This window comes from Hordeum vulgare, chromosome 3H, assembly GCF_904849725.1.
Source record: "Hordeum vulgare subsp. vulgare chromosome 3H, MorexV3_pseudomolecules_assembly, whole genome shotgun sequence".
Classification (NCBI taxonomy): Eukaryota; Viridiplantae; Streptophyta; class Magnoliopsida; order Poales; family Poaceae; genus Hordeum; species Hordeum vulgare.
Window position 1 is genome coordinate 235,110,956 of NC_058520.1, and position 15,824 is coordinate 235,126,779.

Genomic DNA, 15,824 nt, shown 5'->3' on the forward strand with positions numbered 1-15,824 from the left:
ATACGTGGAGCAGTGATCCCCATTGCACAGTAGTCCAGTTGCCCCGCTTTATCATTGAAATCTTGATTAACTGATCGACGAGCAATGACCCGTCACAGCACTCACACCCCCTTAGTTGTACGATGCTGTAGAGCTACTATCGAGTAGCGAGGGTGAAACCTCGATACGTACTCCTAATGTTAGCTCTGTAGTGTAGTTAACCGGCGGTGGTTTACGGAGGGTGATTCCTCCTTCACCACCTCCGATAACGACTCTGTTGTGCGACCCCTCAAGCGTTATCCAACGAGGGTGATTCCTCCCTGGCCATGTTGATGGTTACATTACTCTGATGTTATAGCCACACAATTACTTGACCTTATTATTTGGAACTTGATGAATGGTATGTTGCGCGTGGATTCCCACGAGAATGTGATGAGGCGTGGCCACGCATTCTGGCCCTTGCCACACATCCTCGAGATTAATTAAAATGCTAATAGAATTTGGTTATTTGATCTGAGTTGGTTGGGAGACCTTTTCGTACTAACCTTCACATGGGAGAAGTTATGGGTAATCGACGTCGTGGTATCAGCCGAAACACTTTAGACATCAGCAATGGAGCGGCGCGCGCCCGAGTGGCCCAGATAAGCATTGTTCTTATATAAGAGGTGCCAGGACTGACATTGGCCGCCCATGCATCATGAAGGAGTCCCATGACCCCTCCGCACTTAGGATTTAGACCGGCGGGCTGGCCTCTATGTTGAGCCTAGGTAGGGATGCGACATGTTGATGTTTAGAGGCCGGGCATGACCCAGAAAAGTGTGCCCGACCAAAGTTTATCAAATGTGGTGGGTACTGTGGTGCACCCTGCAAGGATGAAAATTAACTATTCGAATAGTCGTGTCCACCGTTACAGGACGACTTGGAGTCGTGTCCCGATCGTATACAACTTCAATTGTTACTTAACTGGAATGTTTGCTCCGGGATTGCTTTCTTGCATGGATTTGAGGAAGAATTTCTCGGCACGACCTTAATTAATGTTGCTGCAACAATATGAATATTTAATTGTGTTACTTGCTCTACCCTCATCTATTGTTGCAAGACATTGAAGATGCTGGTCTTCGATAGGACTAGTCCCTTCTCTCTATTCTCACAGTGAGTCCACATATAAGCCCATTCTTTTGATACAGATGCATACTTAGAATAGTTATCATGTCAGTCTTGTGAGTACTTTGGATGAGTACTCACAGTTGCTTTGCTCCCCTTTTCCCCTGGATACAATTGCTGCGACCAGATGATGGAGCCCAGGTGATGGTGTATCCCACCGATGACGTCTAGCACCCTGATGGTGCCAACTACTACATGAAGGCCGCTGATGACCAGGAGTAGGTCAGGAGGTTCCCAGGCAGCAGGCATCGCCACTTTCGATCTATGTATGTTTTGTGATAGCCTTCTCTAAGGCTTTTCCATGTTTTATGTCTGTACTCAGATATTTTTTGCTTCTGCTGACTCGTGTGTTTCTCGAGCTTCTATATTCTAGCCCACAAGGCCCCTGTCTTGTAATATGAATCTTGTATGTTTTTATTTTTGTCTAGAGTTGTGTTGTAATATATTCCAGTGAGTCCTTGAGCTTGGTCATACGCATTTGTGGGTATGATTAGCGTACGATCAAATCGAGGGCGTCACACAACCCATTCATGCCCTAGGGGCTGGAGGGACCCGTGTGAAATCCTTTGGAACCCTACGGAACCTTCGAGAAGATGCCCTCTACAATATACTAACAAAGCCCGTAACTTTTTTGGTAGTCAAAGTATGACTTCCCATATATAAATATTCACCTCCGCACCATTCTGAAGCTCCTCATGACGTCTGGAATCTCATCCTAGACCGTGAACAACATTCGGTCACCAACATACATATCCCAATACTATTAAATGTTCAGCATGCGGACCCTACGGGTTCGAGAATCATGTAGACATGACCGAGACACCTTTTTGGTTAATAACCAATAGCGGCACCTAGATGCCCATATTGGTTCCTACACATTCCGCGAAGATCTTTATCGGTCAAACCATGATGTCAAGGATTCAGTCAATCCCGTATGCAGTTCCCTTTGTCCAGCGGTATGTTACTTGCCCAAGATTCGATCATTGGTATCACCATAACTAGTTCAATGTTGTTGCCGGCAAGTCTCGTTACTCGTTCTGTAATACAAGATCAGGTGACCAACTCATTAGTCACATTTCTTTCAAGCTTCTTGTGATGTTTTATTAACGAGAGGGCACAGAGGTACCTCTCTATCATACGAAGTGGTAAATCCCAGCCTCGATCCATGCCAACCCATTAGACACCCTCAAAGATACCTTTAGAGAACCTTTATGATCACCCAGTTATGAAGTGACATTTGAGAGCACACAAGGTATTCCTTCGATGTCATACCATTACATGATCCCATAGTATTAGGAAAGATACTTAACATGAAGAAATCAGTAGCAATAAAATAAGCGGTACGGTCAAATTCAATGCTTACGGTTGGGTCTTGTCCAACACATGGTTATCAAATGACAACTCATGTCCATGGTTAGGAAACCTTAACCATCTTTGATCAACGAGTTAGTCTAGCAGAGGTTCACTAGGGACATAGTATTGTTTATATATCCACCCATGTATTTATGTTTCTGGTCAATAAAATTGTAGCATGGATAATAAATGTTTATCATGAATAGGGAAATATGATAATAACCAATTTAATACTGCATCTAGGTCATATTTCCAACAACTACTTCTTTACTTGCTAAAAACTTGTTACAGTTGCTCCTGCTGATGTTACATTATCACTACTGCTATCACTACTATCATATTATTGTGCTACTAAAAAGTTACTGCTAGTTATCTCTCATAGTGTAGTTGAATTGACGATTCAATTGTTAAAACCTACAAATATTCTTTGACTCCCTTTGTGTCTCATTAATTAATTTTGGTGAAAATACTACCCTCAAAGACTGTTGCGATCCCCTATACTTGTGGGTCATCAAGACTATTTTCGGGTGTCGTTGCGAGCGAGCATAGCTCCATTTGTTAAGTTTAGTTAGGAGTCGATTATTGGTTGCAATTTATATTCACTATGAAGAACCTCAAAGATTCCAAGACTAAGATCATGCCCTCTAAGCTAAGGGGAGGTAGGGAACTGCCAACTAGCTCTATGCTTGATTCACCTTCTATTTTCAGCCAACTTGAGAAGCCACCGCCACCGCCACCGCCAATTTGATATCTTTGCATTTTTTATTTTGCTTTGGAACTAACCCATGTAGTTGAGAAGAGTAAGAAACAACATGGATTGCTCCCAACTAAAAATGATCTTCACCAACAATGAGCATCCACCACTACTTCACCTACTTGAAGTCTTCTTCGACAGAACCCAAGGTTAGTTGATCCCACTTAGGGGGGATGTCACATCTAAGGGGAGCTTTACTCTAAGACTTGAGTACAAGCGACTCCTAAAAGATGTGAACACGTTAATGCATTATGTAAACGTGGTAACTCCACTTGGTCTTAAATGATGAGCATGACCTATGATCAAATATTCTTACTTGGCTCTTATGTCAATATACTCATATATAGATGACTTTATCATCGCCAAAGTGCTTGATAGATGCTAGAATGTTTGTGCATGCTCACCATGTTGTTTTTGACCTCTTATTGTGTGAGCATGTTGGTATGCATATTTTTGCTCATTCGAGGATATCCAATTCTTTTATTTGGCCTTCTATTTATTTTGGCCAATTGGATATACAAGAATGCCTAAGTATGTTTCTCTAGCTACCTATGCTTTCTCATCTCAAATTCAATTCATGCTACATCACAAAATTTGAGCAAGCACTTTAGAGACACTCTGTGTGAGGAGCACTCGGAGATCCATCTCGACAAGGGTTGAATTCCAAAACCTCCCAAAGTGCATCTCTGTGTAAACAACCTTACAATCTCGGTCACACCGAAGCCTAGGGTTGATCAGTCTTGGTACCACCGAGTTTTGCTTTTCGGCCTCACCAAGTTTCTCTGTCAACTGACAGTTGTGAAACTCGATTGTACCAAACTGTTAATCTCGGTGTCACCGATAGTGAGGGGATAGAAATACCAGTGTCACCATTTGTAGAAAAAATTCTTTCAAACGTTTCACCGTCGCACCCCTTGCAGCCGCGCCCAACTCGCCTGGACATCAATCTTGATCCTCCCGTGTGCCCTCGCTAGTGGAATCTTCACCACCGTTGCCCATGTAAAGGATCCACACCAAGTTAGGGTATGGATTCAATCACCTTTTGTGCTCCCCGTCTAAATCTTTCGCTAATTAAGTATTTCCTATTTCAATCCACTATTGCACGTATTCTATCTAGAAGAAAAATCTGTTAGAATAGCGAGCAATGGAGATTTTAGGTTTAACAGTCCGCCATATTGAATCTTGGCATCACCGAGTTGAAAAAGATGGTAGTACAGACTTTGGTTTTAGGGTTGTGTCCTTAGTGGAACCGAGCTCTTCTTTTTGGTGACACCCAAAAAGGGCTGCCAAGTTTCTGTTAAAGAGAACATGTGTCTTGGTGGTTCCGAATTTTTTAACTCGATGGAACCGAAATCCAATTTTGCTGAAAGTTAAAACTAAATATTTAGAGTTCAAGTTTGACAAAACTTAGTCAATTTTGTGATGCTTATCTTTTCAAGATCTTCCATATCGTTACACAGGGTTAGCTAGTCTATGTGTTAGCTTGTTTGTTTGGTTTGCAAGATGTCAGGTTCCGATGACAGTTAGAACAACTTCAGTGAGCCCCATGCCGAATGTGATTCAGGCACTAGTCCTGAGAGGACCCCTTCTGATCCAGGCACTCCCACCTCCCATGGCATGCCCAAGGCAGCCACCAGGTCTAGGAACAAGCTCAATTCTGATGAAGAAGATTCTGATTTTGTTCCTGTAGAGTTTGTTCCCCAGAAGTAGAAAGACAAGCCTGATGTCTGGACGACTGTAAGGAAGGAGTATGTCAAACCTTCCAACATTGAAGATCCAGAGGCTAGGCTTGCTAAGAAGCCATGTGTTAAGAGAGCCAGGAAGAGCATTATTCATGTTGTTGGAAGACAAACTTGAATGTATGATGATCCAGAAGCTGTTGAGGAAGAGGAGGAAGAAACACCAGCTGAGGTCCCTCCTCCCAAGAATAATAAGCTTATGGTTGATGCCATGCCACATAAGACTTCTACTCCAAAGAAGTCTTCGGCTCTTAAGAATCCTATAGCTCCCATGAGGACTACAAAGGACATGACTGCACCTGTTAAAGAGAAAGGCACTGCTTCTAGAGCCTTTGCTGCAGAGGAAGAAGAAGAGTATGCACCTATTCTCATGAAGCTAAGAACTCATCTACCACTTCACAATGAGGTTCATCCAATTGCTGAGTACATGAAGAATATGAGAGATGCATGGTTGCATCAGTGGATATCTGTAGATCCATATGCTGTGAGGAGAAGAATTGATGTTGATTCCCGCTTTCACACAAGGGAACAACAAGATTTCTATGAGATAATCCTGTTTGACAAGAGTCCAGTAGTCAGCGACATGAGATATGTCGACTGGGAATACATCAAAGCCAATGAAGATTTCTTTCCCCATTTGAGGGAAAACTTCAATCTTGATGACATTGAAGAGTTTGTTGTGACAAAGATGACCTCATGGAATAATGAGATGATAATGCAATTCTACTCAACAGTTCATTTCTATGCAGATGCCACAATTGTCTGGAGGACTGATGATCATAGATATGAAGCCACAGTTGAAGAATGGGACACTATCATTTGTGCTCCAAAAGAACGTGAAGAAGACTTGGATGTGTATTCGGATCATAAGATGAATCACAAATCCATGGCAAATATGTACATGCCAGTGTCCCATGACTATCTGCCATCTCACAAGCTTGGCTCTGTCTATTTCTTGCAAGCGGGGATAAAAACTACCTACACAATATTGAGACATACCCTGATGACCAAGTCAGCGGATGACAAAATGATTAGAGGCTACTCCATCAATATGATGCATCATATAGACACCCACACTCGCTTCAAGGTGATGGATTTCATTGCTGAGACTACCACGAGGACTGTTGTAGACCGGAAGAGAACATGCGGATATGCACCATACATTTAGATGCTCATGAATGCCAAGATTGGCAAGCATGCATATCAGCTTGATCGTCCTCATTTGCCACTTCAACTAGAGTTTGAGGACAGTGTAGTTGTGATGGATGACACCCATCGTAGCTTTGCTACAACCACAGAGGCAGCAGCTATAGAAACTGCTAGAGATGCTCCAGCTAAACCACCATAGCTTAGAAGTAGAGAAGAACAGATGTCTTTTCCTGGTCAGCACCATCCAAGGGATGGATAAGAATATTTTAGAGATTATGGTGACCCAGAAGAGTTTATAGAGGATCGTGGAGACAAAATTCCATGACCTGGATGTCAAGTTAACGGAGTTGACCACTACTGTTGAGCAGCTTCAGCATGAAGTTGACTCAATGAAGATTCCACGCTCACAAGATGAAGATGGTGGTGATGATGATGATGATTCACCTCTTCGTACTACCACTCAGGTCACGACCCAGAGTAGGTCAGCAGCTGTGATAGTACCGGAAGCAAGACCATCTTCAGCAACTCAAGCTTCATCTCCTTCTCCAACACCTCTAGTGTCTACACCTCCAGCTCTAGTGACATATGCAGAAGCCTTCGCCGATGCTCTCTTGTGTACTCCAACTTCGGCTACTGGTGGAGATTGTTCCCATAGAGACGCTTATACTAGTCCTTTGAACTTTTTGGTACTTGTTTCCAAAGGGGAGAAGTGTATACATAATTAGTACTTTGAGAGAGAGAGAGCTTTTGACTTTATTTTCTCTTGCTTGGTTTTTCAAAACTTTTGGTCTTTTGGATGACTTTATCCGCTTCGAGATGTGTTTGATCATACGCTTTGATTTTTTGATGCTACCATGTTATTACCTTTGAGCTATCTACGTGATGATTATTCAATTAGTTGTTTGGTGCTATGTGCATTACTATTCATTCTTATCTTTTATGCGCACCACCAAGTTGTAAGTGACATGGAACAGTGACCCAAAATCCTAATTGATTGTGCATTTGCATTCAAATCAAATTTAAAATACTGCACAAACTTAAGGGGAGCTCTTGCCTTTCACATACCTCTCAAAGCTTCACTGCTAATCATTGATTATATCTTTCGTCAAAGCTTTGATCTATATGTTGTCATCAATTACCAAAAAGGGGAGATTGAAAGCACAATTGCTCCCTAAGGTGGTTTTGGTAATTAATTACAACATATGGATCATTGGACTAATGAGTTTATTCAAGTACATTTCAGAAAAGTTCAAAGATTCTTTGACTATAGGATTGTGTGGAGATGCTCCTTTGATGCAACAAAGGAATAGGATTGGCTAAAGCTTCAAGCAATAAGACTCCTTATGTTATACTTTGTGAGAAATCACTTTGAGTCGATAGGAAGGACAATATTATAAGGGGTGAGGTGTTATTATTAATTGGTTTCTGAAGTGCTATCCACCAAAAATACTCAGTCACTTCCCCACAAAAAATATTTGTCCCAAGACACATAAGCAAAATCAGTATCACCAACATTTCCTACTCGGCTATATCGATTTTACACTTAGACAGATCTTATGCCAAACCCACCATCTCGGTACAACCAACATCCCTATCGGTGCCACCGAGATTTGGTGACCCACATTCTGTTGAGATGATTTCAACTTTCAGAATTTCCGAGTTTGAAATCAGCCTCACCTAGTTTTGGAAACCAGTCCACATCATCGTATTGGTACCACCGAGATTCATGTATTGGTCTCATCGAGAATTCAAAAGTTGCCACATTTAGTGCAACTCGGTACCACCGAGATTCTTTTCGGTGTCACCGAGTTGGGCAATGATGTTGTAATGATTGGATTTTGGGGAGGCCTATATACACCTCTCCACCTACCTCTCATTCGTAGAGGAAGCACTTAGAACACACTTACACTTGTCAAATCCATTTTTCAAAGAGAGAGCCACCCACTCATGTGTGGAGATCAAGAGATTCCAATCCTACCATTTGAAACTTGATTTCTAGCCTCCCCAAGTTGCTTTCCACAAAATCAATCTCTCCTATCCATGCCAAATTTGTGAGAGAGTGATTGATTGTTGAGGAGACTATCTCTTGAAGCACAAGAGCAAGGAGTTCATCTTTATACCACACCTAGTACCTTTTGGAGGGTGGTGCCTGCTATATTGGTTAGGTGTCGCTTGGGAGCCTCCTACTTCGTCTTGTGGAGTTGAACCGAGATGTTTATAAGGGCAAGGAGATCGCCTACTTCATGAAGATCTACCGTGATTGAGGTTAGTCCTTCATGGGCGGAAGCCATGGTGGAATATACAAGGACGCTTCTTTGTGGACCCCCTCTGGGTGGATCCATCCGTGGACTCTCGCAGTCGTTGACCTTCGTGGGTTGAAGTCTCCACTAACATGGACGTACGATAGCGCCACCTATCGGAACCATGCCAAAAATCTCCTTATCAACCTTTGCGTTTGATCCCCTTACCTTACCATCTACTTACACTTGCATGTTTTACTTTCCATAGTAATACTCTTAGATATGCATGTGTAGGGTGTACTTGACTAGTCATAATTGCCAAAATTAGCCCACACTTAAAATAGGGAACATGCTAAGTTTTTATCTGGTGAACAAGTAGTCTAATCACCCTCCCTCTAGACATACTTTCGATCCTATAGGTGCCCCTAGCCCAATAAGGCCAGGGTGCGCCCTACAGCCAATGCATGCCCAAGGGGCTAGAGGGACCCTTGTGAAGTCCTTTGGAACGCTACGGAAGCTTCCATGTACAATACAAACAAATCCCAAAACTTTTCCGGTAGCCAAAGTATGACTTCGCATATATAAATTTACCTCTAGACCATTTTGGAGTTCTTCATTACGTTTGGGATCTCATTCGAGACTGTGAACAACATTCGATCACCAACATACATATCCCAATACTACTGAATGTTAAGCTTGCGGACCCTACGGGTTCGAGAATCATGTATACATGATCGGGACACCTCTCTGGTCAATAACCAATAGCGGGACTAGGATGCCCATATTGGTTCCTACATATTCCGCGAAGAACTTTATCGATCGAACCATGATGTCAAGGATTCAGTCCATCCCATATGCAGTTCCCTTTGTCCAATGGTATGGTACTTGCCCAAGATTCGATCATTGGTGTCTCCATACCTAGTTGAATCTTGTTACCGGGAAGTCTCTTTACTCATTATGTAATACTAGATCACGTGACCAACTCATTATTCATATTTCTTGCAAGCTTCTTGTGATGTTTTATTACTCAGAGGGCACAGTGTTACCTCTCTGTCATGCAGACTGAAAAATCCCATTCTCGATCAACACCAACCCAACAAACACCCTCAAAGATACCTATAGTGCACCTTTATGATCACCCGGTTATGAAGTGACATTTGAGAGAACACAAGGTATTCCTTCGATGTCATAGTATTACATGATCCCATAGTATTAGGAAGAGATAGCTAACATGAAGAAATCAATAGCAATAAACTAAGTGGTGCGGTCAAATGCTATGCTTACGGTTAGGTCTTGTCCAGCACACGATTATCAAATGACAACTCATGTCTATGGTTAGGAAACCTTAACCATCTTTGATCAACGAGTTAGTCTAGTAGAGTTTCACTAGGGACATGGTATTGTTTATATATCCACCAATGTATTGAAGTTTCCGCTCAATAAAATTCTAGCATGGATAATAAATATTTATCATGAATAGGGAAATATGATAATAACCTATTTAATACTACATCTAGGGCATATTTCTAATAACTACTTCTCTACTTGCTAAAATTTGTTACTGTTGCTCCTCCTACTATTACATTATCACTACTGCTATCACTACTATCATATTATTGTGCTACAAATAAGTTACTGCTAGTTATCTCTCATAGTGAGGTTGAATTGACAATTCAATTGTTAAAACTTATAAATATTCTTTGACTCCCTTCGTGTCTCATTAATAAATTTGGTGAAAATAGTACCCTCGAAGACTCTTGTGATCCCCTATACTTGTGGGTCATCAAGACTATTTTCGGGTACCGTTGCTAGGGAGCATAGCTCTATTTATTAAATTCACTTGGGAGTCGATTATTGGTTGCAATTTATATTCACCATGAAGAACCTCAAAGATTCCAAGACTAAGATCATGCCCTCTAAGATGAGGGGAGGTAAGGAACTGCCAACGAGCTCTATGCTTGATTGTCCTTCTATTTTGAGCCAACTTGTGATGCCATCACCACATGCTTTACATGATGATATGTCACAAACAATATGCACTTCTTATGTTATTGTTGATACTCATGATGTTGCTTCTACTATACTTGATAATATTGTCCACTTGGCGAATTTCTAGATGCTCATATTGCCAATAAAATTAAAGAAACTGAATTTACAAAAAAATCGGGATCATCTCCTACACCTAGTACTCATGTCAGAACTAAAACACTTGATGTTCCTAATAATTACACTTTTAATGGGGAGTTTACTAGAGACTTTATGGATTATGATGCTAATAAGGGCATAAATGATTTAGTTGGTATGATAATAATAGACAATGAACAAAATGTTGAAACATGATCCAAAATTTTATACTTCTCGTTTCTCAAAAAATATGATGATAAGGATTACAAATTCTGTGTTGGCACTCAACTCATTACTTTGGTAGAGTCTAACCCTTTTGATGGTTATGAATCTGAAAAAGTTATTGCTCACCTTACTAAACTAATGATATTACAACTCTATTTTCTCAAGAGGAAAATATTCACTACAATTATATTCTCAACGTATTTCCCTTCTCATTAATAGGCAATTCTAAAAGATGGTTGAATAATATTGCTCTTGGTTGCATGCGTAGTCCCGAGGATATGGTATACTACTTCTTTGGAAAAATATTTGACTACTCATATGAAACAAGATACATTGCAACAAATATTTAATTTTAAGGAACTTGAGAAAGAATGTGGAAAGAACAAATGCTCCCTTGGTGGTTTTGATAATTAATGACAACATACATTATGTCTTGGAGTACCAATTTCATCTAGTATATTTTAGGAAAAGTCCAATGATTGGAATGGCTAGGAGATATGGTGAGAGATCCCTTGGATGCAAATGAATATTGTTGGCAATATCTCTAGGATTCTACATTTGTTCTATGAGTTTATCACGATTGAGTCCGTAAGAAAGCCAATAATATTAAAAGGGGATGAGGTACCGATGATGATGTGTTTGCTCAAGTGCTCAAAGATAAGCCACCAAAAGCCTCAATCAAATTATATATCACAAAAACTTCGGTCCTAAACCCTAAATAAATATTTGATGCCACCAAGATTTCCACTTAGGCCCCACCAAGACAGAGCCTATGTCAAACTCTAGTACCTCGGTAGAACCAAGACTTCATTTAGTGGAACCGAAAAGCAGTTACCATGTTTCTGTGATCAAAATATATAATTTTAGTACATCGAAGTTTTATATTTCATCTCATCCGAAGTATTGGATCTTCCTAGGTTAAGCCAAATCGGTCTCATCGAGATGTTTCATTCGGTATCACCGAAAAGCGAAAAATTAGGACATTTTGTGTTAGTCGATAGAACTAAATTTTAACTTTGGTGTCACCGAGTTGGTAAATAATGTTGCCACGATTGGAATTTTTTGAGAAGGCTATAAATACCCCTCTACTCCCTCTCACTCATGAAGAGAGCCATCAAAACGAAACTACACTTCCACCATTATTTTTCTGAGAGAGAACCACCTACTCACGTGTTCATATTAAGGGATTCCTCTCCAACAAATAGATCCTTGATTTCTAGCCTCCCCAATTTTCTTTCCACCCAATCATCCTCTTCTACAAAGCCTAATTCTATGAAAGAATGATTGGGTGTTGATGAGACTATCTTTTTAAGCACAAGAGCAAGGAATTGATCACCAACACAACATATATTACCTCTTGGAAAGTGGTGTCTCTTAGATTGGTTAGGCATCACTTGGGAGCCTCCAAGTTGTGTGGAGTTGAACCAAGAAGTTTGTAAGGGCAAGGAGATCACCTACTTTGTGAAGATATACCCACGTGAGGCCAGTACTTCGTGGACATAAGCTAGGGTGGAATAGACAAGGTTGTTTCTTTGTGGATCCTTGATGGTTGGAGCCCTCCATGTACTCGCATAGCTATTACACTCCATGCATTTAAGTCTCCATCAACATGGACATACAAAAGCACCACCTATCAGAAACATGCCAAAAATCTGTGTGTCGTCATTGTGTTTCATCTTCCTACCCTACCATCCTATATGTTTCTTGTAAATGCATGGTAATTACATTCCTCTCCTTGATCTCTAGGTATGCATGTGTAGCACTCATTGGATGTAACTTAAATTGTGCTAAAATCTTCCTAAATCTGAAGCAAATTAAAAACTACACATTTTTCTTGTTAAGTGTCTATTCTCCCCCTCTAGATGCCACTTCTCGATCCCACATTTGTTAGCAGAGCATTGGTACCCATTGCTTTGGTCTTATCACCATTGGAGGAAGTTGGATGTGTCTACTTTGGGGAGCCTAAGTTGTAGAGTTCCTATTCTCAATGGGGAGTACTATAGTCATTGGGAAGATAAAATGGTTGATATATTTGATGAATTTAAGTTGAGCAAGTATGTTAATAGCCTATATGTGCCTCTCATTGATCCCTTAAATCCTACTCACGAGGAAGAAACTGGCATGCTTTGTAATCTTAGAACTGTCAATCTTATCATTACAGGATTAGCCAAAATTGTGTTTAATTGTATGCAAAACTTTGTGCGTACTTACACCTCAAGGAATGACTTGGAAAAGATATATCCAAACTAGTCGTTAAAAATTCTTTAGCTTATTCTCCATAAAACCATTGCTTTCCACAAAATGAAGCCTAGTGATCCCAAGTTTTATGAATGTCTATTTGAGCTTCGTGACCTCATGCATGCTGAAGGAGATGTTATAACAACCAAAAATATCATTATAGAATCAATTCACATGCATAATCTGGAGAATTGTCATGATCACAACTCTAACGACTCACTTGATATTTGTGACAAGGATGTCCCAATTTACGATGATAATATGGAACGTAGCTACAATGATGAAGATGTGGAATTCGAAATTGAATTTGAGAAGACTATAAAGAAACTTAGTCTCATGACAAATTTGAAAGACTACATGTCCGGAGGAAAGGAATGGATTCTCGATAGTGGATGCCTCGATAACATGACCGAACATAGATACATGTTTCATGATATTACAGCAAATGATGAACCACATAGGTACATGACTTTTGGAGAAAACTCCATGGTTAAGTTACTTGGCCTTGGTAATTTAGACATATGTCATGATAACTCATTTCAAAATGTCATGCTCGTTGAATCTCTTGGATACAATCTTCTTTCCATATCTAGACATGCCGATTTCGGTTCCAATGTGCTATTCACCAAAGTAGATTGCTAAGTATTTCGCCGAGACAATCATAACATGGTATTTAACAGATTCTGTGAAGGTCATTTATTCATTGTTGATTTTACTAAGAGAGCCCAACTTCGCAATTGTCTTATTGCAAAATTTTCTAAAGATTGGTTATGGCATAGAAGGCTAGGACATATTGGTATGTGTAATCTAGACAAGCTTATCAAAGGTGATCATATACTTTGTGTTAAATATGTTATGTTTGACAAATATAGACTTCATAGCACTTGTAAAGGAGAAAATCAAGTAGGAGGAAGTCATCTCGTAAAAAATATCATGACTTCTAGAAGACCACTCGAGTTGCTTCACACGGATTTGTTTTGTCCCAGTGCTTACAAGAGCCTCCGTGGAAATTATTTTGGTTTAGTCACAGTTGATGATTTTTCCAAATTTACGTTGTTATTATTTCTTGACGATAAGTCACGTGTTCAAAAGATCTTCAAAAGCTTCACACGTAAGGCCCAAAATCAATTTGAAATGAAGATCAAGAAGTTTCGTTACAACAACAGATCAAAGTTCAAGAACGCAAATGTGGATACCTTTCTTAACAAAGATGCCATGTCACATGAGTTCTCGGCTACGTACACGCCTCAACAAAACAGAGTTGTGGAGAGGAAGAATCAACCTCTCATAGTGATGCCAAGAAATATGCTCGATGAGTACAAAGCTACATGCCACTTTTGGGAGAAAGCGGTGGAAACAACTTATCATGCCACAAACCGACTATATCTTCCCAAGCTTCTCGGTTAAAAAACATACGAGCTACTCACAATAACAAATCACAAGTTGGATACTTTCGGGTATTCAGCTCAAAGTGTTACATTCTGGATAAGAATCGTCATTTTAAATTTGCACCTAAATCACATTCAGGTTTTCTACTCTGTTACAAATCAAACTCTCACACTTACCGTGTCTACAACAACTTCACTAGAAAAGTTAAAGAGACGATAGATGTGAAGTTTGATGAAACCAATGGTTTACAAGTCAAACAATTGCTAATTGATGTAGGAGACAAAGAACCTTCGGAAGGAATCCAAGACTTGTCCATATGCAAGATTTATCCCATGGAAGTGAAGGAAAGAACTTCAACGACTCAAGTGGAAGCCCCTACTTCGCTCCAAGGCGAACCAGAAAATGATATGGAGACATTCGCAAGTGGTACACACCAAGATGAAGTGAATGAAGCAGTACAGCAAGATGATCCACCTAACCTCCTGGACCACCTCCATAAGGTAACAACAAGTTCAACAACAATTAATAAGAAGAATATGATGATGAGGAAGCTCTACCATCCAACAAACAAAAGCTACCTCGAGTTTGAACAAGAGTGGACAAGAATCGTACCATAAAGCAAATTCTTGGTGACATAAGAAATGGGAGAATGGCTCGCCCTAAAAATTGCTTAGCTAACTTTTGTGGGAATTACTAACTTATCTCTAGTATTGATCCTATGAAGGTAGAAGAATCTCTTGAAGACCCGGATTGGGTAAATGCCATGCATGAGGAGCTACACAACTTTCAAATGAATCAAGTTTGGACTCTAGTGGAGAAACCCAAGGACGAGCGCTGTTGGAAATATGCCCTAGAGGCAATAATAAACTAGGTATTATTATATTTCCTTGTTCATAATAATCGTTTATTATCCATGCTATAATTGTATTGATTGGAAACTCAAATACATGTGTGGATACATAGACAACACACTATCCCTAGTGAGCCTCTAGTTGACTAGTTCGTTGATCAAAGATGGTCAAGGTTTCCTGACCATAGGCAAGTGTTGTCACTTGATAACGGGATCACACCATTAGGAGAATCATGTGATGGACAAGACCCAAACTATGAACGTAGCATATTGATCGTGTCGTTTTATTGCTATAGTTTTCTGCGTGTCAAGTATTTGTTCCTATGACAATGAGATCATATAACTCACTGGCACCGGAGGAATGCCTTGTGTGTATCAAACGTCACAACGTAACTTGGTGACTATAAAGGTGCTCTATAGGTATCTCCGAAGGTGTCTGTTGAGTTAGTATGGATCAAGACTGGGATTTGTCACTCCATGTGACCGAGAGGTATCTCGGGGCCCACTCGGTAATACATCACACAAAAGCCTTGCAAGAAATGTGACTACGTGTAAGTCACGGGATCTTGTGTTACGGAACGAGTAAAGAGACTTGCCGGTAACGAGTTTGAAATAGGTAT